Source organism: Dromiciops gliroides, chromosome 3 (assembly GCF_019393635.1).
Source record: "Dromiciops gliroides isolate mDroGli1 chromosome 3, mDroGli1.pri, whole genome shotgun sequence".
In the NCBI taxonomy this organism is placed as follows: Eukaryota; Metazoa; Chordata; class Mammalia; order Microbiotheria; family Microbiotheriidae; genus Dromiciops; species Dromiciops gliroides.
In genome coordinates, this window is record NC_057863.1 from 185,153,713 (window position 1) to 185,180,415 (window position 26,703).

The 26,703-nt window shown below is 36.4% G+C and overlaps 1 pseudogene; it reads right to left on the bottom strand.

The window, feature by feature from the left end:
- Positions 1–503: 503 nt before the first annotated feature.
- The window catches only part of LOC122747306, a 75,197-nt pseudogene continuing 48,997 nt past the window's right edge, over positions 504–26,703 (bottom strand).

The following is a 26,703-nucleotide window of genomic DNA, read 5'->3' on the forward strand; positions in this document are numbered from 1 at the left end:
TGCCCTGCCAAAAAAAAAAAAAAAGGTATCTGCTGACCAGAACCAGAGTTAAGGGTAAGTGAATGATTTTACAGTTTCTCACTGCTCAAAACAGCGAAACCTACCTATCCTGTATTGTTACCTTTACCCAGGGAACCTAGCATTTTTATTATGAACACTGGGTGCTCCTTTAAATATTGGTTAAAGATGAATGTCACAATGCAGGGAGTAGCAGGTTAGATGAAGAGTAAATAACACTTGCATCAGCTTGGGTGTAGCTTTAATTACCTGCGACTGTGAACTCATGCCATTATTTTTGCTCAGTCCTGATTTGTGAATGCTGGTGGAGCCACCCATTGGAGCCTGAATGGTACATTGTCATCAAAACATCAACTTAGTTACTGACAAGAGTTACTTAGGGGAGATACTGGGAAGCTGTCTATTAGTCAATGCCTACTGATGCAAGCTTACCACGAGGGTGATGCCTGCTTGTTACTTGAGGGGACAGCTCTGCACACAGCTGCTCACAGCTGTTGGGTGGCAACAGCCTTGGCCAGAAAGACAACTCGAGAAATTTCCAGGCACAGATGTGCTGGCAATTGCTTGAATATCTTCCAATGCTTAATTAGATCAGTACAGCCCGCAGAGAAACATGCTCCAGACAATGTAGCTGTCCCACTATGGGGGTTTATCTGGAAGGCAGACTAGAGGAAAAAAAGACATTACAATTGGTGAGAAGATAGAGATAGCACTCAATAAGAGGCTAGAGGGAGAAGGGAATGAAAAGAGATGATAAGATAAGTTACCTTAACCCCTTAAATTTATTGGAGTCACTTCCTACTAAGAACATTTCAGTATGATGTGGTTATTTGAATGAGCCTCTTGAAAATCATCTTACTTTTAGAAAATTTCCCCAGCTAATTACTCTTGCCCAACCACTAATCTCTCCCCCTTCTATTGTTTTCTCTCATTCAATGCAGTTTTATGTTCAAACACTCATTGAAAACAAAGGGACAGCTCCCTAAGAGAGAAAATTAGATAAATTCCAAAATCAAGTTTTTGGTCTAGATGGTGGAAGGCAGAAACAAGATGTATATGAAGACTTTCTAGTTTATAACCTTGTAAAAAAGTGAAAACAGGTACAGATAAACCTCAGCCTTGTCTTAATTACATTTTTCAGTAGAACTGCCTAGAATCTCCATTCAACAATAAAAGAAATTATTAAGTGCCAACTATGTACAAAACAAGAAAAGCCAACTGTCATAGGATCATAGACTGAGACTGAAAGATAGCAGGGAGCTAAGTCATAAAGGGTTTTGAATGTCAAACAGAGCATATTTGTTCCTGGAGGCAACAGGAAGTCAGTGGAGTTTATTGTGGGGGGTAGGGGTTGGGTGGACCTAATTGGACCTGCATTTTAGAAAAATTACTTTAGTGAATGAATGGAAGATGGATTAGAATGGAGAGAGACTTGAGATAGGCAGACCCACCGGCGACTGGTGATCCAGACATCAGTGATGAGGGCCTGCACCAGAGTGGTGGCAGTGTCAGAGAAGGGGTTATATTGGAGATATGTAGTAAAGATGAAATCAGCAAGCTTTCATAAAATATTGGAGGGGTGGCTTTAGAGATAGTGAGGAATCCAGGATGACTCCTAGGTTGCAATATAACATAACTTCCAAGAACTTAATTCTTACTTCTTCTAAGAATTTAACTCTATACCATGATTCCGAAGAACTTCATCATTGTTAGGACATTTAGAAGGATTCTACATAGAAGGTATGGGAGAGAGTTGATTATGTTTGGATGATGTAAAAAAAATGGGTGGGCAAGAAAGAGGGATACCCTAGGAGAAGGGGGAAGGGAGAAGAAGAATGGGGAAAATTATCTCACATAAAAGAGGTGGCAAGTAAGAGCTTTTACAGTGGAGGGGAAAAATGGTAGTAGAGTGATGCTGAAACCTCATTCTCATCTTTTTGTTTGTTTGTTTGTTTGTTTTTTAGTGAGGCAATTGGGGTTAAGTGACTGCCCAGGGTCACACAGCTATAAGTGTTAAGTTGTCTGAGGCCGGATTTGAACTCAGGTACTCCTGACTCCAGGGCTGGTGCTCTATCCACTGCGCCACCTAGCCGCCCTGTCCTCATTCTCATCTAAATTGAATCAAAGAAGGAAGTGTGTGTGTGTGTGTGTACACACACACACACACACATTCAATTGGGTTATAGAAGTCTATCTTACCCAATGGGGAAGTAGGAAGAGAAGGGGATAAGAGAAAGGGAGGGAAGTGATAAAAGAGATGGCAGATAAAGGAAGGCAGTGGTCAGAAGCAAAACAAACTTACAGGGAAGACAGGATAAAAAAAGAGAAGAAGAATAAACAGAAAGAAAATGGGAAGGAGAGAAATGTGCAGTAGTTATCATGAACTCATACATAAAAATGGAAGTAGATAGCAGAATGGATTAGAAAAACCAGAATCCAACAATATGTTGTTTATAAGAAACAAACTTGAAACAAAGAGACACACAAAGTTAAATAAGGGGCCAAAGTAGAATCTATTATACTTCAGCTGAAGTAAAAAAGGCAGGGGTAGCAATCATGATCTCAGATGAAGCAAAAGCAAAATAGACCTAATCAAAGAGATAAGCAGGGGAATTCATCTTGCTAAAAGACACCATAGACAATGAAATAAACGTGTACCAAATGGTATAGCATATGAATTTCTTTTTTTTTTTTTTTTGTGGGGCAACGAGGGTTAAGTGACTTTCCCAGGGTCACACAGCTAGTAAGTATCAAGTGTCTGAGGCCAGGATTTAAACTCAGGTCCTCCTGAATCCAGGGCCAGTGCTTTATCCACTGTGCTACCTAGCTGCCCGAATAGCATATGAATTCTTAAAGAAATAGTTAAATGAATTATAGAGGAAATAGGCAGTAAAAAGTATACTAGTGGGGCACCTCAAATTTCCCCTCTTAGAGCTAGATAAATCTAACCAAAAAATTAGAAAGAAGTTAGAAGATGAATATAATTTTATTTATTTTATTTATTTTTTTATTTATTTTTTTTAGTGAGGCAATTGGGGTTAAGTGACTTGCCCAGGGTCACACAGCTGGAAGTGTTAAGTTCCTGTAGGCCGGTTTGAACTCAGGTACTCCTGGTTCCAGGGCCGGTGCTCTATCCACTGCGCCACCTAGCTGCCCCCGATGAATATAATTTTAGAAAAGTTAAATTCGATAGACCTCTGGAGAAAACTGAATGGAAATAGAAAGTAGTATACCTTTTTTCTTAGCTGTATATGGCACCTTCACCAAAACTGATCATTTTTAGGGCAAAAAAAACCTCATAACCAAATGCACAAAAGCAGAAATAATAAATCCACCCTTTCAGATTATAATGCAATAAAAATTACATTCAAAAAATGGCCAAGGAAGCATAGATTACAAATTAATAACTAAATAATTTAGTTCTAAGGATGTCAAAGAACAAATCATAGAAACAATCAACAATTTCATTAAAGTAAATGACAACAATTGGACAACACAGCAAAATTTTTAGAATGCAGCCAAAACTACTTAGGGGAAAATTTATATTTTTAAACACAGGCATCAATAAAAGAAAAAAAGAACATATCAATAAATTGGCCATGCAACTAAAAAAACTAGAAAAAGAACAAATCAAATGTCCTCAATTAAACACCAGAAAAGAAATTCTGAAAATCAAAGCAGAGGGTAATAAAATGGAAAGTATTTTTTTTTAAATGTGGGGGGAAAGCCAGCAAAAGAAAGCCACTGGTTAATTAAAAAAAATTTTTTTTTGTAGGGCAATGAGGGTTAAGTGACTTGCCCAGGGTCACACAGCTAGCAAGTGTCATGTGTCTGAGACCGGATTTGAACTCAGGACCTCCTGAATCCATAGCCAGTCCTTTATTCACTGCACCACCTAGCTGCCTGATTAATTTTATTTTTAAAAAAGAAAGAAGAAAGTAAGATTGCAGGTATCAAAAATGTAAAGGGTGAATATACTGCCAAAGAAAATGAAATTAATACAATTATTAGAAGTTATTTTTCCCAATTATATGTAAGTAAAACTGATAATATAAGTGAAATTGATATTTACAAAAATATAAACTATCCATATTAAAAGAATAAATCAAATACTTAAATAATCCTATCTTAGACAAAGAAATTGAACAAACCATAAATGAGCTCATTTAGGAAAAAAAATCCCAATGACCAAATGGATTTAAAATGGAATTCTACCAAAAATTTAAGGAAGAATTAATCCCAATACTTATAAACTATTTGGCAAAAATAGATAAAGAAGGAATCATGCCAAATTCCTTTTGTAACACAAATACAGTTCCTATACCTAAACCATGGAAAGCAAAAACAGAGAAAGAAAACTATATACTAATATTTTTATTGAATATGCAAAATGTAAATTAAACATCAGCAAGGAAATTATAGCACTATATCACAAAGATGCATACGACCAGGTTGGATTTATACCAGGAATTCAGGGCTGGTTCAATCTTAGGAAAACTATAACCATAATTGACCATATTAATAACAAAATCAACAAAAATCATGATTATATCAATAGATGCAGAAAAGATTTTGAAAAAATACAATACTCATTCCTATTTTTAAAATGCTAGAAAGTTTAAAAATAAATGGAGCTTTTCTTAAAATGATAAGTAGTACCTATCTAAAACCAAGAGCAAGTATTCTCTATAATGGAGACACAATTGAATCCTTCCCCAAAAGATCAAGGGTGAAGCAAGGATGTCTATTAACACCAATTTTATTCCGTGTTGTATTAGAAATGCTAGTTATAGTGATAACAAGAAAAAGAAATTAAAGGAATAAAAATAGACAATGAGGAAACAAAATGATCATATTTTGCAGCTGATATTATGGCATACTTGGAGAACCTTAGAGAATCAACTAAAAAACTAGTGAAAATAACTAACAACTTTAGCTAAGTGGCAGGATAGAAAACAAATCCACAAAAATCATCATCATTTCTATCTATTACCAACAAAGTCCAGCAGCAAGAGCTAGAAAGAGAAATTGCATTGAAAATTATTGCAGAGAATATAAAATACTTGGGAGTTTACCTGCCAAAACAAACCGGGGAACAAACTGTATGAAGACAATTACAAAACAACCCAAATAAGGACGGATCTACAAAATTGAAGAAATATTAATTGCTCATGGGTGGGCTGAGTTAATATAATAAAATGACAATTCTACCAAAATTAATTTACTAATTCAGTGCCATGCCAACTGTTAAAAGTTATTTTATAGAAGTAGCAAAACTAATAATAATATTCATCTGGAAGAACAAAAGGTCAAGAATATCAAGGGAAGCAATGAAAAAATATGTAGAGGAAGGCAACCTAGAAGTACTAGATTTCAAACTATATTGTAAAGTGGTAATCATGAAAACAATCTGCTACTGGATAAGAAATAGAGTGGTTGATTAATGGAATAGATTAGGTACACAGCACAGCAGTAAATAACCATAGTAATCTAGTGTTTAATAAACCTAAAAATCCAAGCTTTTGCCTAAGAACTCATTATTTGACAAAAGTTGCTGGGAAAACTGGAAAGCAGTTTGACAGAAACTAGGCATAAATCAACAGTTCATACCACATGGTAAGATAAGGTTAAAATGGATAAATGAATTATATATAAAGGGTGATATCATAAGTAAATAAAGGGACCATGGGGAAAATGTACCCGTTATATCTATGGATAGGGTAAGAGTTTGTGTCCAAATAGAAGATGGAGTAGAACATGAGAAGTAAAATACATTATTTTGATTACACGAAATTAAAAAGGTTTAACAGAAACAAAACTAATATAGTCAAAATTAGAAGGAAAGCTGGAAACTGGGGTTTCATGGAAATTTAGAGCAAGTGTCTCAGATAAAGGCCTTATTCCTCAAGAATATAGGGAACTAAACCAAATTTATCAAAATATAAGCCATGTTCAAATTGATAAATGGCCAAAAGTTATGAACAGGCAATTTTCAGAAGAAGAAATCAAAATGCAATAGTCACATGAAAAAATGCACAAAATCATTATTGATTACAGAAATGCAAATTAAAACAACTTTGAGGTACCACCTCACACTTATCAGATTGACCAATATGACAGAAAAGGAAAATGACAAATGCTGGGGGGGGGGTGTTGGAAAAATTGGGACACATGAGCTGTGAACTAGTCCAACCATTCTGGAGAACAGTTTGGAACTATGCCCAAAGGCATGCCCTTTGATCCAGCAATACCACTACTAGGTCTGTATCCCAAACAGATCAAAGAAAAAGGGAAAGGATCTATTTATATAGAATATTTCTAGCAACTCTTTTTGTGGTGGCTAAGAATTGGAAATTGAAGGAATGCTCCTCACTTTGGGGAATGGATGAACAAGTTGTAGTATATGATTAGAATAGAATACTATAGAAGTGAGCAGAACAAGAAAACATAAACATTGCACATAGTAACAGCATATTGTAAGGATGATCAAGTATGAAAGACCTAGCTATTCTGATCAGACAGTGATCTAAGACTCAAAGGACCCATAATAAAAATGCTATCCTACCTCCAGGGAGAGAACTGATGAACTCTGAGTGCAGATTGAAGTATACTTTTTTTTCCACAAATATGATCTCATTTATTTTTAAATATATTTCCACATTAGTAATGTTGTAAGAGAAGAATCAGAACAAAAGGAAAAAACACAAGAAAGAATAAACAACAACAACAAAAGTGAAAATAGTAAGCTTCAATCTGTATTCAGACTCCAAAGTTCTTTTTCTGAATGTGGAGAGCATTTTTCATCATGAGTCTTTTGGAATTGAGAAGAGGTAAGGCTATCACAATTGATTATCACACAATGTTGTTGATATTGTGTACAATATTCTCCTGGTTCTACTCATTTCACTCAGCATCAATTCATGTAGGTCTTTCCAGGTTTTTCTGAAATCCATCTGCTTATCATTTCTTATAGCACAATAGTATTCCATTACATTCATATACCACAACTTGTTTATTCATTCTCCAATTGATGGGCATCCCCTCAGTTTCCAATTCTTTGCCACCACAAAAAAGAGAAGCTATAAATATTTTTGTACATGTGGGTCCTTTTCCCTTTTTAATGATTGCTTTTGGATATAGTAGTGGTATTTCTGGGTCAAAGGGTATATGCACAGCCTTTTAGACATAGTTCCAAATCATTCTCCAGAATGGTTGGATCAGTTCACAGGTCTACCAACAGTGCTTTGTGTTCAAATCTTCCTACATCTTCTCCAACATTTATCATTTTTGTTTTTTTAAAAAATCATATTTACCAATTGGATAGGTACCTCATGGTACCTTAGAGCAGTTTTAATTTGCATTTCTCTAGTCAGTAGTGATTGAGAACATTTTTTCATATTGCTGTAGTTAGCTTTAATTTCTTTATCTGAAAACTGCCTGTTCATATCCTTTAACCATTTCTCAATTGGGGAATGACTTGTATTCTTATATATTTGATTCAGTTCTCTATATTTTAGATATGAGGCCTTTATCAGAAACACTGGCTGTAAATTTTTTTTCCCAGCTCTCTGCTTTCGTTCTAATCTTGTTTGCATTGGTTTTGTTTGTGCAAAAACATTTTAATTCAGTGTAGTCAAAATGATCCATTTTGCATTTCATAATGTTCTCTATCTCATCTTTGGTCATAAATTCTTCCCCTCTCCATAGATCTGACAAGTAAATTATTCCTTCCTTTTCTAATTTGCCTATGGTATCACTCTTTATGTATAGATCATGTAGTCATTTTGACTTTGCTTTGGTGTATGGTGTAAGATGTTAGTCTATGCCTAATTTCTGCCATGCTATTTTCCAGTTTTCCCAGCAGTTTTTGTCAAATAGTGAGTTCCCTCTTATTCCCTCTTAGAGCCAAATCAGATGAGAGTAAGGTTGAAATAATTCTTACCCCTCCTTCTTTCCCTCTATTGTAATAGGTCTTTTGTGCTTCTTCATCTGATGTAATTTACCCTATTCTCCCTTCCCTTTCCTATTCTCCCAGAATAATCCTTTTTGTTACCCCTTAAGGTTTTTTTTAATATCATCACATCAGAACCAACTTATACCCACATCTTCTGTCTGTGTACTCCTTCTATCTGCCTTAATAAAGAAACAGTTCTTAAGAGTCACAAATATCTTCTTTCCATGTAGGGCTGTAAATATTTTTTAACCTTATTGAATAACATATTTTGTTTTTTCCCCCATTTTACCTTTTCATGCTTCTCTTGAATCTTATATTTGTAGACTGAATTTTCTGTTCAGTTCTGGACTTTTCATTAGGAAAATTTTAAAGTCCCCTATTTCATTGAATGCCTATCTTTTCCCCTGAAAAATTATGTTTAATTTTGCTGGGTAGTACATTCTTGGTTATAATCCCAGTTCCTTTGGATATTTGGATAGTCCAAGTCCTTTAATCCTTTAATGTTGAAGCTGCCAGATCCTGTTAATCCTGATTGTTGTTCCTTCATATTTAAATTGTTTCTTCCCAGCTGCTTGCAGTATTTTCTCCTTTATGTGATAATTCTGGAATTTGGCTATTATATTCCTTGGAGTTTTCCTTTTGGGGTCTCTTTCATGAAGTGATCAATGGATTTTTTCAATAACTATTTTTTCCTCTGGTTCTAAGACATTGAGGCAGTTTTCCTTGATAATGTCATGAAATATGCTGTCCAGGATTTTTTTTTTATCATGGTCCTCAGGTAGTCCAATTATTCTTAAATTGTCCCTCCTGGATCTATTTTCCAGGTCTCTGGTTTTTCTGAAGAAGCATTTTATGTTTTCTTCTACTTTTATATTCTTTTGATTCTGCTTTACTTCTTCCTGTTGTCTCATCAAGTCATTAACTACCATCTGCCCGATTCTGAATCTTCAGGAATTATTTTCCCCAATCAGCTTTTGTACTTCCTTTTCCATTTGGCCAATTACATTTTTTAACGAGTTGTTTTCTTCACTCAATTTTTGTCCTTCTGTTAATCCACTGTTGGTAGAGTTGCGAAAAGATCCAACCATTCTGGAGAGTAATTTGGAACTATGCCCAAAGAGCTATAGAACTGTATATCCCCTTTGATTCAGGAATGCCACTGCTAGGTTTATATTCCAAAGACATACCCACCAAAAGAGAAAAAAAAAAACCTATTTGTACAAAGATATTTATAGCAGCTCTTTTTGTGGTAGCTAAGAATTGGAAAACAAAGGAATGCCTATTGACTGGGGAATGGCTAAACAAGCTATGGTATATGATGGTGATGGAATATTGTGCTATAAGAAATGAAAAGGAGGATGATTTCAGAAAGGCCGGGAAAGACTTATATGAACTGATGTATAGTGAAGTGAGCAGAACCAAGAAAATGTTGTGCACAGAGACAGCAATATTGTTTGATGAAGAACTATGAATGACAACTGTTCTCAGCAATACAATGATCCAAAGGACTATTGATGAAACATACTATCCACCTCCAAAGAAAGAACTGATATTGATTGAACAAATGCTATTTTTCACTGTTTCATCTTTTTATTCAAGTTTTCTTGTACAAAATGACTAACATGGTAATGTTTTACATAATTGCACATGTATAACCTCTATCTGTTTATTGCCTCAGGAAGGGGAGGGAGGGAAGTAGTAATACAATTTGAAACTCAAGACTATAAATAAAAATGTTTATTATTTTAAAAAAATTCTCCTTTTTCCAAACTATTGACTCTCTCTTTCATAACTCTCATTTGTTTTCCCTATTTTTCTTCTACCTCTCTTATCTGGTTTATAAAGTCCTTTTAAAACTCTTCCAAGAGGGTTTTTTGGTCTCAAGACAAATTCCTCTTCCCCTTTAAGGCTTCACATGTAGGTATTTTGAGATTGTTGTCCTCCACTGAGTTTATGTTTTGGTCCTCCCTATTACCATAGTAATTTTCTATGGTGAGGGTTTTGTTTTCTGTTTCTTATTCATATTTTAGCCTCCTTCATAGCTTTTAAAGTTTAGTTCTACTTCTGGGGTACAGCATGCACTGTCCCAAGTTTCTTTTGCTGGAAGTCAGGGACCCAGTCACTGGCTTTCTGCTCTGAGGCCTTAGCAGCTTGCAGCTTGCTCACTGCACTAGAGTGGCTTAGCCTAGTTGGGCCTGCTGGGTAGCAGATACCCCAGTAGGCAGATTGCCTTCTGTGTTGGGGATGGAAGCCTCACAACTGTCCTGCTGTACCACTAGCTTGATGAGCTAGGGCTGAGGGTCCTCAGCTGCTGATCTGTGCTGTGGCTAAGAGCCTTTTGCTGGCTTGCCCAGACACCATCTGTACTGAGCTGTGCTCCCCTTTTACCCAGGTGCGACAGACCTTTACTGAGGACCTCCCAGGTTATCTTAAGCTGGAAGACTGTTTCACTTTGTCTTTTTGTAGGTTCTGCAGCTCCAGAATCTGTTGTTTCTGAGGGAAATTTGGGAGAACTCAGGCAACTTCCTAGATTCACTGAAGCATATTTTTAAAACTTTCTTTATGGTTTTTGCTTTTTTTTTACATGTCTAATATGCAAATATGTTTTCCATGACTTCATATGTACAATTGATATCATATTGTCTGCCTTCTCAAGGGGTGCAGGAGGGGCAGGAAGGAGGCAGAAAATTTGGAAATCAAACCTTAAATTGTGAACATTATTTTTTTAAATGTAATTGGGAAATATTTAATGAGATAAATAAATAAAATACATTAAATTTTTTTTTAGTGAGGCAATTGGGATTAAGTGACTTGCCCAAGGTCACACAGCTAGTAAGTGTTAAGTGTCTGAGGCCGGATTTGAACTCAGGTACTCCTAACTCCAAGACTGGTGCTTTATCCACTGCACCACCTAGCTGCCCCAAAATATATTTTTAAAAAGAAAATTCAAAGATTTTTTTAAATGACATCATCACTTCCCTTAGGGAATCTTGCATGACTACAAAAATTCTGTTTTACTGCTGTTAAGTCTAATGTAACTTTAGAGTCCACATATTTTTTCAATAACACTAAGTATATAAGGAAAAGTATAACACAGAGAGAGAATAAATACCAAATATTTAACTGAATTCACTAATTAGAAAGCTATCTTGCATCTCCAGTTGCCACACCCTCAGGGTATGAGTCAAAGCTAGAATGGACTCCACAGAGGCAATGCAAGTTATAACCTTTCATCTTCTTTAGGACAGAGGCCCAAACTCTTGAATTCACCCCAACATAGTTTCATATCTTCAGGAATGTTCTAGAACTTCCTTTGAAAATCACCAGTATTTATGCTGTTGCTGACCTGGTTTTAGTCCATACCTACTGGGTTTTTTGAAGTTAAAGGACCTGTCAAACTAAACAAGTACTGGTCTACAACCAAAGTATTCTGATCACATTTTTTCCCTTTTCAGAAGTTTGTATTTGCTCCTAAAATCTCAAACAAAATGTCAGTTCATTTCTTTTTGTAGTTGGGGGATGGAGTGTAGAGGGATTCTACCAGCTGTCTCTTAGCCTATCTTAATTGTTCTCATCTGCTACAACTCTCCTAGTTGTACCTTTAAATCTATCTTTAAATCTCATCATCAAAAAAAACAAAACAAAGCACAACAGAAATCTCATCATCTCTGTTTCTGTCTCCTCCTGCTCCTCTTTCCCCTCTTCTCTCCTTTCCTCCTCCTCCTTCCAAACCATTTCTTTCCCTCTCCCAAAATTCTAATTGTCTCACCTGGTTCACCCCTTTGCAAGGTAGTCACATCACTTCAATCCCTTTAGTGAACTTCTCATTTGTTAATACCTATGTAGCTATAATCACAATGCTTTACACATTGTGTATGCCTACTACATATCTATTTAGTTGAATTGAATCCTTTACGTGTTTTCATGTGTCCATTACTTGTGTTTATGTTTGATTTTCTGTGCTTTTTAGAATTGAAACTCCTTGAAGACGCTTTATTCTTTAGTAATAGTATTCAGTGGATGCCAAAATGATGTTGTTGACAACTAACCAATTGGCTTCAAGAGCGAGATTTCTACCAATTTTATTTTGTTACTAAAATGATAACCTCCATCTATTATGCACAAATAGAACCTTAAAAATAAGTTTTCAGTTCAGGATTTCATCCCTACATCTGAGCTTAAGCTTTAAAGTCAGGTCACTTAGATTTAAAATGACTTTGTCAGGAAAAATACTTGTCATTTCATAGCCTGCTTCTGTCAAGTAAGTTTGATTCTTCAATTTTTAATTCTCCAGGGAGATTTAAGGACATAAAAGGTTTGAGCTCTGCTTTCAGAAATACACATGTGACTCCTACTATTTAAGCATTGTGTGCTCATCAGAGTTTAATTTGACTTCACCTTCAATGGTTATCATGACCTTGGAAGAAAAATTTGAAGACTTCATTAACTATTCCTTATAAAATAACTAACATTGTAGAATGAGAATTTGTGACTCTACTTAAGATATAGTATATAAAGTCTTAAGATTAAACCTTTGAATTTGACATTGAATGTTTGCTTGTGATATTTACTTTATAGTAATTATTTCTAGCAATTGATCAGAATGCTATATTGAGAGGGCAGGGATGTAAATCAGATAACGATTCCAGCTAGCATTTTCAGAAAAGAGAAGAGAGTAGAATCTACAATCCAGTAAGTTTGAGTTGCTAGCAAACTTTTAATATGTCTTATTAAAGGGATGCTTGATGAACACATAGACAAAGAAGCAACAATCACATAAAGCACATCATAAAAGTTTATACCAGACTGTTAAGCTCCTTGAGGGTAGGGACAATATATTTTTTACCTTGGGTCTTCTCTATTACACCTAACAATGCTTTTCACTAAAATGAAATTTAGAAATAAATTATTCATTGAATTAAATTCTTCACATGATATGAAGTTTTCTTTCACTGTTTTTCTTTTCTTTTTCTTTCATTTTTGTTTTATTATCATTTTATTTTTATATAGAGTTCACTTCTGAATATATCTCTCCCTTTCCCCTACTCAGTAAGCTTCCCTTGTAACAAACATAAGAAAAAGAAAAAAATTATTTAGCAAAACCATTTAATGTGTGATGTTTAAAATCTAGATTGTGTGATCGCCTTAAATTAAAAAGCTTCAGTACCAGTCTTTGGGCATTAAACATTTATTAAAAGCATACAGGTATTCACATGGAGTTCAGAAAGTTAAGAAAAAGAAGGCCTACCTAGTGTAGAGGTCTAGCCTTGTCTGGTTTCTCCTCAAGTCCTCCATCACCAGCCTGCTTCAACCACGAACTCACTAGCAAACTGATTGTGGAAGCTTTTTATAGGTCTTGAACAGAGGCGGTCCTTACACACTGCTTCAAACTGATTGGTTGGTGTCCTCCAAATCCATTGGTTCACTGAACTTGAAGGTGTTCTCAAGTTAAGTTCAAAGTCTAGCTTCTGAGAACAATACCTTCTTAAGGCCTAGCCAGGTGTGATTACAATCTAGTTAACTTTGAAGTAGACTAATCAGCAGTCAGTCACTCTCACTTGATACAATCAGTTTAGATTAATCTCCAGGTGGGTCTTTGAGTATCTGCTAAATCCCATTATTTTATCACAAATGGCATATTTAATAGTTTGTTTCCACTTTCCTTCACCTCTTCAATGAAAGAAAGGAAATACATCTCCCTAGTTCTTCTCCAAGGCTAGACGGTGATAATTTCACAGATATCAGTTTCATTTTATTGTGCTTTCCCATTGTGCAGTTATAGTTAATGTGCATATTGGTTTCTTGGTTCTTCATACTTTAGAAGGCAGTGAGCTCTCAAACTCATCACACGATCTCGCTCCAAAAAACATTGAAATAATGCCATAGGACCATTCCTGGAGCAGCAAAACCCACAGAAGAATGTGCTGGAATCATCTTCTAACCAAGAACTGCTTGGAAGGTCAGAAGGAGGGAGCTACTCTGGTGAGAAAGGAGTAGAGCCCAAGCCCACAGTCACCCTGACACAGATCCAGTCCCAGGAAGGCTTCACCAGAGAAGGAGACCCCCAGAGCCTCTGAATCAGCTGCAGCACCAGTGTCATCTGGAATTAAGCTGATGTCTGGTGAGAGGGCTGAGCCCTTGGAAGGGGGGAGACTACAAGGGTCTATGCTGGTGGTGAGGCAGAACTTGGGAACCTGCTGGGAACCAGGAGGTAGGCTTGAGTAGCAGTGACCTGGGTTGGGGAGAGGCTCGTCAGAGCTGACAACCACAACACACAAAGCTGGTTGATTAGCAAGTTGGTCTGGGGTCATCTATGGAACAGGGAACAGGCCAGGTGAGTGAAGAACCTGATCCTCCTTAAATCATACCACGTGGGACTTCTGAAGCTTGGGATACTGCAGCCTGGAGGAAACAGTGCCCACTTTAAGGAGCTAAAAATCAAAGTAAAAAGAAAGGCAAGATGAGCAGACAGAGAAAGGTAAGGAGGGGCAGCTAGGTGGTGCAGTGGATGAGCACTGGCCCCTGGAGTACCTGAGTTCAAATCCGGCCTCAGACACTTAATACTTACTAGCTGTGTGACCCTGGGCAAGTCACTTAACCCCAATTGCCTCACTAAAAAAAAAAAAAAAAGAAAGGTAAGGACCATAGAAAGTTTCTTTAGTGACAAGGTTCTTCATACTTTAATTTGCATCAGTTCATAGAGCATGTCCTCTCAATTTTCTCCAAATTCTTCATATCCATTATTTCTTATGGAACAGTAAGATACCATTATAAGAATCTACCATAATTTGTTTAATAATTCTCTAATTGATGAACATCTACTTTGTTTCCTGGTTTTTCTTTGCTAACACAAAAGGGGTGCTATGAGTATTTTGGTGTAGATAGAATACATCTCTTTGTCTTTAACTTCTTTGCCTAGCAATAAGATTACTGGATCCAAGAGTGTGAACATTTTATTAATTTTTGAGCATAATTTCACATTACTTTCCAAAATGGTTGGACCAAATCACAGCTCCATCAAGAGCATGTGTCTATCTTTCTGGTGCCTAACACCTACTATTCCATGTTTTCCTTATTTGCCAATTTGCAAAAGTATACAGGGAAGGTTAGAATTTTTAAAAAAATCACCAAATTATTCAATGGTAACTTCATAAACGTCAGATTGACAGAGAGGTTTAAATTACTTCCTTCCTTCCTTCTTTCATTCCTTCCTTCCTTCCTTCCTTCTTCCTTCCTTCCTTCATTCCTTCCTTCTTCCTTCCTTCCTTCCTATCCTTCCGTCCTTCCTTCCTTCCTTCCTTCCTTCCTTCCTTCCTTCCTTTCTTTCTTTCTTTCTTCATATCTTCTTTCTTTCTTTCTTTCTTTCTTTCTTTTTTTGGTGAGGCAATTGGGGGGGTTAAGTGACTTGCCAGGATCACACAGCTAGTAAGTGTCAAGTGTTTGGGGCCAGATTTGAACTCAGGTCCTCCTGAATTCAAGGCTGGTGCTCTATCCACTGCACCACCTAGCTGCCCCCTGGTTTAATATATCTTAATTGTGTTAGACTACATAGATTACTTAGAAATAACAATTTAAAGACATAGTGTAAAGGATGTGGTTCTTTGGCGCCAATTTATCTCTTGTTATTCTTGGCTTTGTCTGATTAGTTTGGATAATTGTCTTCAAGACTATATAATTTTTATGTCTGTAATCAAATTATTTAAATATAATGAATAACTAGATACATGGTTTTATTAATTAATTAATTAATTTTTTGACTGGGGCTATGGGGGTTTAAGTGACTTGCCCAGGTCACATAGCTGGTAAGTGTTCAAGTGTCTGAGGCCGGATTTGAACTCAGGTACTCCTGAATCCAGGGCCAGTGCATTTATCCACTGCGCCACCTCACTGCCCCCCCAATTTAATTTTTTAAGAAACAAAAATTATTTTTTCTCTTTCCACTATCATTGGAAAAGAAAAAATAACCTCAAAACCTTGTAACAAGTACACATTGTCAAGCAAAACATGTTTCTCCATTGTCCCATGTCAGTAAAAATGTCTCATTCTGCATACCAGCTCCATCACTTCTTCCAAAGCTAATCACCTCCACAGTAACCCCAGAAAGGAGGAAGCACATGTATTTTCTCTATTTTACAGATGGGCAAATTAAGAATATTTACCCATAATGACACCCTTATATAATATCATTTCAAAACTGATTTTTGTTGACATCTTTAATTTTTTTTATATCACCAACATTTTGCTCAGTATCCAGTCCATTCCCTCCCTCAAGATTGGAGTTGATTATTAGTTTCCTCTCTTCCTAAACTGGAAAGAACTACAGATCCTAGAGTTGTGTGATCAGCCACCCCCCCCCCCCCGTAAGAGATCATTAAACTAGAATTTCCATAAACATATCAAATTAATAGAGGGGAAAGTGGGCATTCTTGCTTTATTCCTAGGAACTACAGAAGTATTTCTTCTAGTGTATCCACATTGGATATGACGCTTGCTTCTGGTTTTTGATAAATACCTTTTTGTAGTATTAGAAATGGTACCTCTATGCCTATACTTTGTTTCTGGAATAAAATGAATATTGAATTTTGTCAAAGACTTTTTCTGCCTCCATTAAGATAATCATTATGTTTGGAATGATTTGTTTGTTTTGTTTTTGCTAGGGCAATGAGGGGTTAAGTGACTTGCCAGGGTCACACAGCTAGTAAGTGTCAAGTGTCTGAGGCTGGATTTGAACCCAGGTACTCCTGAATCCAGGGCCAGTGCTTTATCTACTGCACCACCTAGCTGCCCCTGGTTTGAATGTTTTTGATTTTAACATGATTAATTGTGTTATTGTTTTTCTAATCCTGAATCATCCTTATAGCTGTGTAGATAACCAACTTGATCTTAATAAATAATGTCTTGGAATAAATTGCTGACATGATTTTATTTATCATTTTTATATCTTATATCATTAATGATATTGGTTCTAGAGTTCTGCAGAGCTTTCTTTTTCCCTGCTTTAGGTATTAGGACTATACTTGCCTCACAAAAGGATTATAGTAGAATCTTTTTTTTTCTTTCAGTCCTTGGAATATAAATTAGCATAGTATCACTTTTAATTATTCTTTGAAAGTTGGATAGAATTCTTAATCCCTTAAGGACTAAAGGTCCTTTTCTCTCTCCCTTTGGTAGATCCTTTATCATCTACTTTTATTTTCTTTTTCTGAGATGAATAAAAGCTCTATCTGATCCTCAGTTATTTTGGATATTTTATATTTTTGAAAGTATTCCTGTATTCCTTTTGTGTTCTCAGTTTTGTTGACATAGGTTATAATATTATTTTTGCTTTTTCTTGTTTTGTTGTGATTTTAACTTATTTCCAATTTTGTTGATTTGATTTTCTGCCCTCTTCAATCAGATTAGTAAAAGGTTTATTTAAGTTTATCAACTTTTTCAAAGAACCAAACTTTTAGTTTTATTTATCATTTCTATAGTACATTTTTGTCCAGTTTATTTTTTGTCCAACTTCTAATATCTCTGCTTTTTTGGTTCATTTTATGTTGCTTATTTGTTTCTGTTTATAAGTGCATGTTCAGTCCACTCATTTTTCTATTTTGTTAATTAGTATACTATTAGAAAAATTCAAACCTGGATCTCCTTATTCAAGTCCCCCAATCCTATCTAATAATGGGGGGAGGGATGAAGGCCCTCTTTATTTTATTCAGATGCCAACTTATGCTTTATGTTCCCCTTTTGATAACATACCAAGTAAAAGATGCCTTGGATAGGTGGAAAGTTCAACTCTGAAGAATACTTTGAGGATCATAAATTTAGAGTTGGAAGAGTCATTAGTGGTCATCTAGGCCAAAGCTTTTTTTTTTTTTTTTTTGAGGCAATTGGGGTTAAGTGACTTGCCCAGGGTCACACAGCAGTGAGTGTAAGTGTCTGGGGCCAGATTTGAACTCAGTACTCCTGACTCCAGGGCCGGTGCTCTATCCATTGCGCCATCTAGCTACCCCTGGGCCAAAGCTTCTTAAACAGTGGATCCCAACCCCATATGGGGTCATGTAACTGAATATGGGGGGGTCACAAAAATTGGCAGCAGTAAATAGTTATGTATACCTATTTAAGTACCTATATACCTGGGGTAACATAAAAATTTCTTGGGTGAAAAGGGATCGTGAGTGGAAAAAGTTTAAGAAGCCCTGATCTAGGCCAATCCCTTTATTTTAGATATATGGAAACTAAGACTCAGAGACTTGCCCAGTATCATTCTTTGGCTCACATAAGAGTCAGGCTTTGGACCCAAATAAGATACTGTGACTCCAGAGTCAGCGATCTTTCCACACTACAACACTGCCTCTCAACAGAAAAAATTTCTTGAAGAGAAATTAATTTAACAATGCTAGGCCAATGGAGCGTGTTCATTGTTGTTCATACGTTTCAGCCATGTCTTACTCTTTGTGACCCCATTTGGTGTTTTCTTGGCAGAGACAGTGGAGTGGTTTACCATGTCTTTCTTCAGCTCATTTTACAGGTGAGGAAACTGAGACAAACAGTGTTTAAGTAACTTGCTCAGAGTCACACAGCTAGTAAGTGTCTGGGGCCAGATTTGAACTCAGGGAGATGAGCCTTCCTGGCTCCAGGCCAGGCACTCTACCCACTGTGCCACCTAGCTGCCTGTTTAAGATAGTGACTCAAGGTCAAATTATCATCACCTAGGAAATATTTGTATATGACTTAAGTTGCTGTCAGCCATCAGCTGATGGGTCACTTTCATGTGTTTATCAGTGTCTTAGAGGATCATAGATCTTAAGCTGGAGGGAACCCTAGAAATGATCAAGTCCATCTCCCCCATTTTGCAGATGAGGAAAACTGAGGTCCAGACGAGGTTAAAGGACTTGGTCAAAGACATTAGACCTGAGAGCTAGCTGCCTGATTCCCACATTCCCATATTTTCCAGGTAGAAGTAACAGAGTTAGGATTTGAACTTAGGCCTTTTGACTCCAATTCTCTCCCTGTCTCCACTGTGCTGCATTGCCTCCCACTTCCTCTTCTGTCATTAATGCTCTCCTAACATTTGTTGGGGGAAGGGGAATAGATTTTCCCATTTTCACAAGTGCTACTTATTAGCAAAGGAATTTTTTTTGTTATATCATGATTGATTTTCCTTCGTGAAGAATCATTTTTACTGTACCAAAGATAGCTAGCTAATGTATGCAGCTTCCCTTTTATACCATTAGTATTGTGCAAGTAAAGGAATCGAAACCTTTTTATTATCAGTGGATAAAAGCTAAATTATTTTCTTTATTTGAGAATTTTATGCAGAGAATTTTTAAAAAAATCAGACCAAAGAACAAACCTAATTGACAATTTTATTGTGTCTAAAAAGCTCTTGTCAAGTCCAAATTTAAGGTAATGAAATGACCGGAAATCATTCAGGGAGATAAGACAGGACTATATTTACATATATGGCATGGAGGTCATCAATGTTGATTAATTTTTTTGTTTTGTTTTTTGGTGTGGCAATGAGGGTTAAGTGACTTGCCCAGGGTCACACAGCTAGTAAGTGTCAAGTGTCTGAGGCTGGATTGAACCCGGGTTACTCCTGAATCCAAGGCCAGTGCTTTATCCACTGCACCACCTAGCTGCCCAATGTGATTCATTTTGAAAAATGTTTTGAGTAAACTTTATGGTAGCAAACAAATTGGTAAGCCATTGATATGACAAGTTGTTTCTCACCTTGACATTTATGACAACATTAAGTGTTAGGCATTTTGAAGATAAGGAGCTATTATTAATTTCTATCTAATTTGCTGGCAAGAACTTCAGCCCCCACATGAGCATTTTCCCTTCTTTGCAGAAATCATGTGATTGATTCTCAGGTTAAGAAGTATTGAAATGATATTACTGAGCTCTCTTGGATTCATATGCTAGAAGTTCATTAGTTAATATGGATAGATGATCACAGGATTTAGAGCTAAAAGAAACCTTAGAGATTGGAATCTAACCTTCTTATTTGAAAGAAAGGACTAGATGCCCAGAGAAGTAGAATCCGTTGCCCAGGTCCATGCAGGTGAAACAGGTCCTCTGTTTTCATTTCTACTGTTCTTTTCACAAACATTATGGTGACCACAGAAGTGGATGGAACCACAAAGAGATCAATTAATTCTTTCTCTGACCCTTAAATTTGCAGAACTTCTGAATGATATCATGGTAGAATAGGGGTGGGAAGTGGGGAAAGCATTAGGAAGCTGGGACCTAAATTCTAATTCCTCCTCTAGAACTCTGTCATCTCAGGTAAGTTGCTTAACTTTTTTTTAAAACCTCATTTGCTTCATTTATAAAATGAAATAAATGGTCCTTGGCTACTATCATCTAACTGACTCTTTTTGTATCTCTGAGATCTGAGAATCTCAAGTGACTTAATGTTCATACATGTAATACACACACACACACATATAATTTATATACATAGGGATGGGGCCTGAACCTATAATTTCATAGGCTGGCAACTCTAGAGTCTTACACAGTTGCCCTAGACACTGAGAAAGTTAAAGGGATTTGCCTAGGATCACATAGCAAGGATGTGTCCCAAAGTAGGACTTGAACCCAATTCTTTCTGAATACCAGGTTAATGCTCAATCCATTATTCAACAACTTTCCTTCTTATCCTAGATGTATTAATGTTGTCTGTGCCGAAGCTGTTCAGATTCAAATAATCAAAGTGTTCTTTTTAAAATTTTTTTTGCAATTGCCCCTATCATTTGGTTAAGAATACATATCTTGGGGCAGCTAGGTGGCCTTGGATTCAGGAGGACCTGAGTTCAAATCTAGCCTCAGACACTTGACACACAGGGTCACTGTGTGACCCTGGGCAAGTCACTTAACCCCCATTGCCCTGCAAAAAAAAAAAAAACAACAACAACAACAAAAAAGAATACATATCTTATCCATAGCTGTGAGAAGTACATGATCTGTTTTCTCTTCTAATTTTTATAATCTTTAATGTTAAGGTAACATATCCAGTTAGAATGTACTGGTTTTGTTTTGTTTTTGTTGTGTTTTTGGTTTTTTTGCAACGGCAATGAGGGTGTAAGTGGACTTGCCCAGGGTCACACAGCTAGTAAGTGTCCAGTAGTCTGAGGCCGGATTTGAACTCAGGTACTCCTGAATCCAGGGCCTCGTGCTTTATCCACTATGCCACCTAGCTACCGCCTGTCCTTGTTTCTTTTTATCATTTCTGTTGATATTCTAAATTTTTGTTTTGCCAAATGATTTTTTTTAAGTGAGGCAATTGGGGTTAAGTGACTTGTCTAGTGTCACACAGCTCAGTGAGGTGTTGGAGTGGCTGAGAGCCAACTGTTCAGACATTTGAACCTCAGGTAATCCTGACGCTAAGGGCTGGTGCTCTACTCAGAATGCGCCACCTAGCTGCCCTTCTCAAATGAACTTTTGTTATCATTTTATCAAGCTATGTAAAGTATGTTTTGGGCATTTTGAGTAGCAAAGCAATAAAACTATAAATTAAATTTTTAGTATACTTTGCAGGGTTTTTAAGCCTCAAAGAGTGTTGTGCTTTATCAAAGGCTTTTCCTGAAATCTATTGAAATGATCATGCAGTTTGTGATATACAATTGTGAGAAATTCTTTGTCTCAATCATTGGATCTAAGTTTCTGGTCCGAATAACCTAGGTACTTCATTAAGGGTCTCTAAAACAGCAGGTGGAGGTGGTCCAGTTTCCCAACTATGCTAGACTAGGTTCAAACAAAGCAATATGGTTTTCTCCTATTTCCAAAAATTGAAAAATAATTTCCTCACAAGACTGAAATTAGACTAGGCCCATATTGAATAGAAACTAACCTAGCTCAGAATTAAGTCACAAGATGGAGTCAGTGTGGTTCACTCAATTCCCACAATTAACCACTTGGTGTCCTAACCTCCTTAATTCCCTCCCTGTGTTGTAACAAACCCAGGGCAATATCCCACAAGATTCGCCCATAGCAATCCAGGGAAAGCAAACAATACAGTGCCGCATTTGATGTGAGCTGACTATTTCAAAGGGGTTTCCCAATCCTCTCAGTACTGGTTTCCCTTAAATTATTAATGAGAAAACTGGTTGCTCAGGTATGTAGAATGAAACCTCCTGGTTGTGTGGCTGTCACAACATGTGTAACCTAAGAGTTGGAACCCGTAAGGACTTCGGAGTATGGGACTGGATTTTCCTTTTCTACCCTTAGTTTCTATTTTTTTTCTCTCTCTCATTCCTTCCTCACTTATTAGCCCTCTCTCATCCTGCATGTCTTTAAGTGACGAAAGCTTTCTCTTCCCCAGTGCAGCAAAAGCATAGCTGTTCTAGGCAGAAATGAGCTAACAAAGACAAAGGACCCCAAGCAGCTCCTTTGGAGCAGTGAAGACAGATTCATCCTGAGAAGGGACAGTGGCAACTTCCCCACAACGAAGCACAGCCTGGACTAGTGGAGTTAATGTGAGTTTCATCCCTCCCTGCCGGCCAAACACACCACCTACTTCATTAGAGGCATGTATTTACTTTGAGTCTATAGCACCAGTGGACAGAAATGTCTCCCAGCACAAATGGGATCAGTATGTTCTGGCTGTAAGAGAGTGAGGGGGAGTGAAATGGGGAATTAAACTCATTCCACATCACTAATGGATGCTCTAAATCTAACACATTATACAGGCTCCACATCACTGCTCCAACTATTATCCCTGGCTTACAGCTCTGTAAGGATTTTTTAAAAACCAAGCTTCTTTTGACTTAACTGTTCAGATGAAATGCGATATATTTCTTCTCCTCCGTTTGTTTCAATGGGCAGGGGGTCTTCATGACATGATTACAGATAAAAAATTCTCTCCATCTTAGACATGGTACAAGTGGAAAGGGTAATGAATTTGGGGATCTGAGGACCTGGGGTTCAAATCCTTCCTCCGAGGCTTTTAACTGTGTGCATTAGGTAAGTCACTTACACTCTCTGAACCTGAAATGAAGGTGTTTGGATTGGATAACTTCTGAGGTCCCTTCTGGCTCTTAAACTTAATAGGATCAGAATCCTATAAGATAGCCTTGAAAAAAGTGCTATGACTATGAATGCATTCACTTGTTACCAATGAGGAAATAAACCTCTCCACACTTAACAAGGCCAGCTCTCTGGAAGAAAGATTCTATCTCCAACCAGGCCCATGCTTGAAATCTTTGCAGTTTGATAGGACCTGCTGGAGCTGGCCCTCAGAGGATTATTGAACCAGAGCTGGAACGCAGAAGCATATCAGAGGCCATCTACTCCAAATCTCTTAATTTCCCAAATGAGGAAAACCTAGAACTCAGGGAGGTTGTGTCTTGCTAAAGGCCATATATGGTAAGTATCATTGGTAGCATTTGAACCCAATTCTCTGAATTCAGTCAGTGATTTTCCCACTTTACCATCCTACTGGCTCAGATTTCAAGAACCCAGACTCACCTTCATATGATAGTAGGAATGGGAGGACAACATTAGTGGAAGTTGGTAAATAACACAAGGTGAAATAAGGACTCACTAATGCCTTTAATCTAGGGTTATTTTAACCATTTTTTTGTCTGTCATGGACACCTCTGGCAGTATGGTGAAGCCTATGGACCCCTTCTCAGAATGATATTTTTAAATGCATGAGTAAAATATATAGAATTACAAATGAAACTAATTATATTGAAACACAGGTGCCAAAATATTTCTTTAAAACACAGGTCAAGAACCCCTTCCCTAGCCTGAGCAGTTTTAATAATATTTTTATTAAATATTTCCTGTATTAACTCCTCTGATAGCTCATCACAGTGCAGAGGTTATCCTGTATTATCGAAGATTATAAAAGAGGAGTAATAGTTGAGTGGAAGGAAGAGAACAAGTATTTATTAAGTGTTTACTGCGTATCAAGAACCACACTAAGTGTGTTATAAATATGATCTCAGTTGATCCTCAAAACAACTCCATGAGTTAGGTGCTATTATTATCACCATTTTACAGATGGGGAAATGAGGCAGACAAAGATTAAGTGACTTGCCCAGAGTCACACAGGTAGCAAGTGTTTGAGCTTGGATTTGAACTTGTCTTCCTGACTCCAGCTCCAGTGGTCTCTCCACTATGCCATCTAGCTGCCTCAAAATAGAAAGTGTTACTAGGTTGAGAATTTTAAAATCTGGATCTGGCTCTATTACATACTACCTGTGTTATCTTGGGTAAGTCATTTCATTTCTCTGTTCCTTAATTTCCTCAACTGTAAAATGAGGCTCTTGGTTGAGATGATCTCGTCTACATCGATGGATGCAGTAGCTACACTTAAGAATTCACATATCTCAACATTTTAAAGCATCAGTTGGTAAGGGGAAAAAGTCATACATCAAACCATAAAAATTTACAGAGATGACCAGCAGATGGCACCCATGTTAAAAAACCATACCACGGTTTTTTTCAAAGAAGGAAGAAGGGATGGTGTCAGAAGCATGGATTAACTGTCCTTGGAACATATCAAGAAAAGAAAAAGCCATTTTGTATTTCATTTTGGGGGACCTCAAGGCAATATTTTCAAGAAAATTCTCCTGGTTTCCTTATTTCTGGAACACCCCAATAGTTTCTAAGAGAAATCACGTAAAAGAAGTTGGAATCAATTAGGAAAGAACAAAGATACCACCCATAGCTTAGGTAAAGTTTCATGACTTTTAAGAACTGGCAGAAATAAGAACAACAAACTAAAAATCTCCAATTAAACACCAACTTAGAGACACTAAAAATTAAAGGTGAGATTAATCAAATGGAATGTAGAAAAACCATTGAATTAATAAATAAAACTAGCAGCTGATTTATGAAAAAAACCCAAGAAAATAGATAAACCATTGGTTAATGTTATTTTTTAAAAAGACAGAAGAAATCACATCAGTAGTACTAAAAATGAAAAGGGTGAATATACCACTAATGAGATGATATCAAAGCAATTATTAGAAGTTATTTTGCCTAGTTATGGTGCTAATAAATTTAATAATTTAAGTGAAATAGAAGAATACATAGAAAAATATAAAGTACCTAGACTAACAGAAGAGGAAATAGAATATCTAAAACTATTTTAGAAAAAAAAATGAACATACCATGTTTTTTCCTAAGAAAAAAGCGTCAGGACCAGATGGATTTACAATTCTACCAAACATTTAAAGATTCCAATTCCAATATTAAATAAATTATTTAGAATATTAAATAAATTATTTAGAACAATAGGCAAACTCCTTTTATGAAACAAATATGGTGCTGACACCTAAATGAGGAAGAGGAAACACAGAGAAAGAAAAATCTAGACCAATTTCACTAACGAATAAAATACTAACTAGGAGGGGGCTACAACAATATATCACAAAGATTATATAAGTGTGACCCAGTGGGATTTATACCAGAATGAAGGGATGGTTTACCTGAGGGAAAAACTAATCTATGTATTCACTGCCATCACAATTAAATTACAAAAAAAATTATTTTACTGAGCTATAAAAAATATTTTTTATTTGTACAAAATCTTAAACTATGAGTCAGTAATTTCAAAACTATCTGATACTGCTAAGAATAGAGGAGGTGGATCACTGGAACAGAGTAGACACACAATACAGTAAGTAGGAAATAATTATACTAGCCTTATATTTGAGAAATGAAAGGATTCAAGCTTTGAGGATGATGATTCAATATTTGGTAAACATTTTTGGGAAAACTGGAAAGCAGTCGGGCAGGAATTGGATATAGACCAATATCTCACACCATTTACCAAAATAAGATCAAAATGGACACATGACATAGATATAAAGGGAAATATCATAAATAAATTAAAACATGGAATGTAATGTGAAATTCTTAATAATCCCCAAAATGAACTTGACTATTTCTGAATGAATAAAGAAAGCAAAATTTCCTTTAAAAATTAGAAATGCCCTTGCAGTCCTAAAGACAGTGGTAAAAATCAATCTAATCTTGATAAAGCATTAATCAAATCACTTACAATTATAATATTAAAGGCTACTATAATATTATAATTTTATAATATAATATTAATATTATATAATATTATAATATTAACGTTTGATTCAGTAAGCATTCATTAGATGCCTTCCATGTACGAGGCTCTGTGCAAAGCCCTGGGAATACAAAAACAAAAAGGAAAAATAATTCCTCCTTCAAGAAACTTACAGTCTCCTGGGATCATGGAAACAGTAGTTTCAAGGCAAGTTGAGGAAAAAGAAAATGCTGACAATTGGGGTGGGAATGGGGACTTCAGAAAAGGTTTCCTGTAGGAGGTGGCCATTAAGCTTAGCCTTGAAGGAAGATAGGTACTCACTCTAAGAACCAGAGGTGAGGGAGAAGTCAAGGATAATCACCTAAATTTGTGGTAACTAAATAAGAGGAAGATGGTTCCCTCAATAGAAATGGGGAAATCTGGATGAGGGCTGGATTTAGGGGGAAGATAATGAGTTTCATTTTGTACATTTTTTGTACATATTTAAGTGGAGCTGTGAAATAGTCAGTTAATGAAGAAAGACTGAAATTTTAAAGACAAATTATGGTTGTGTATATATACATATATACATACATATATATATACATATACATATATATGGCAGTTATCTGCATAGAGAAGATAATTAAACCCTGAAGAGCTGATGAGATCATAGGAGCATTAACATAAAGCTAGAAGGGACCTTCAGAGGCCATCTAGTTCAACCCTT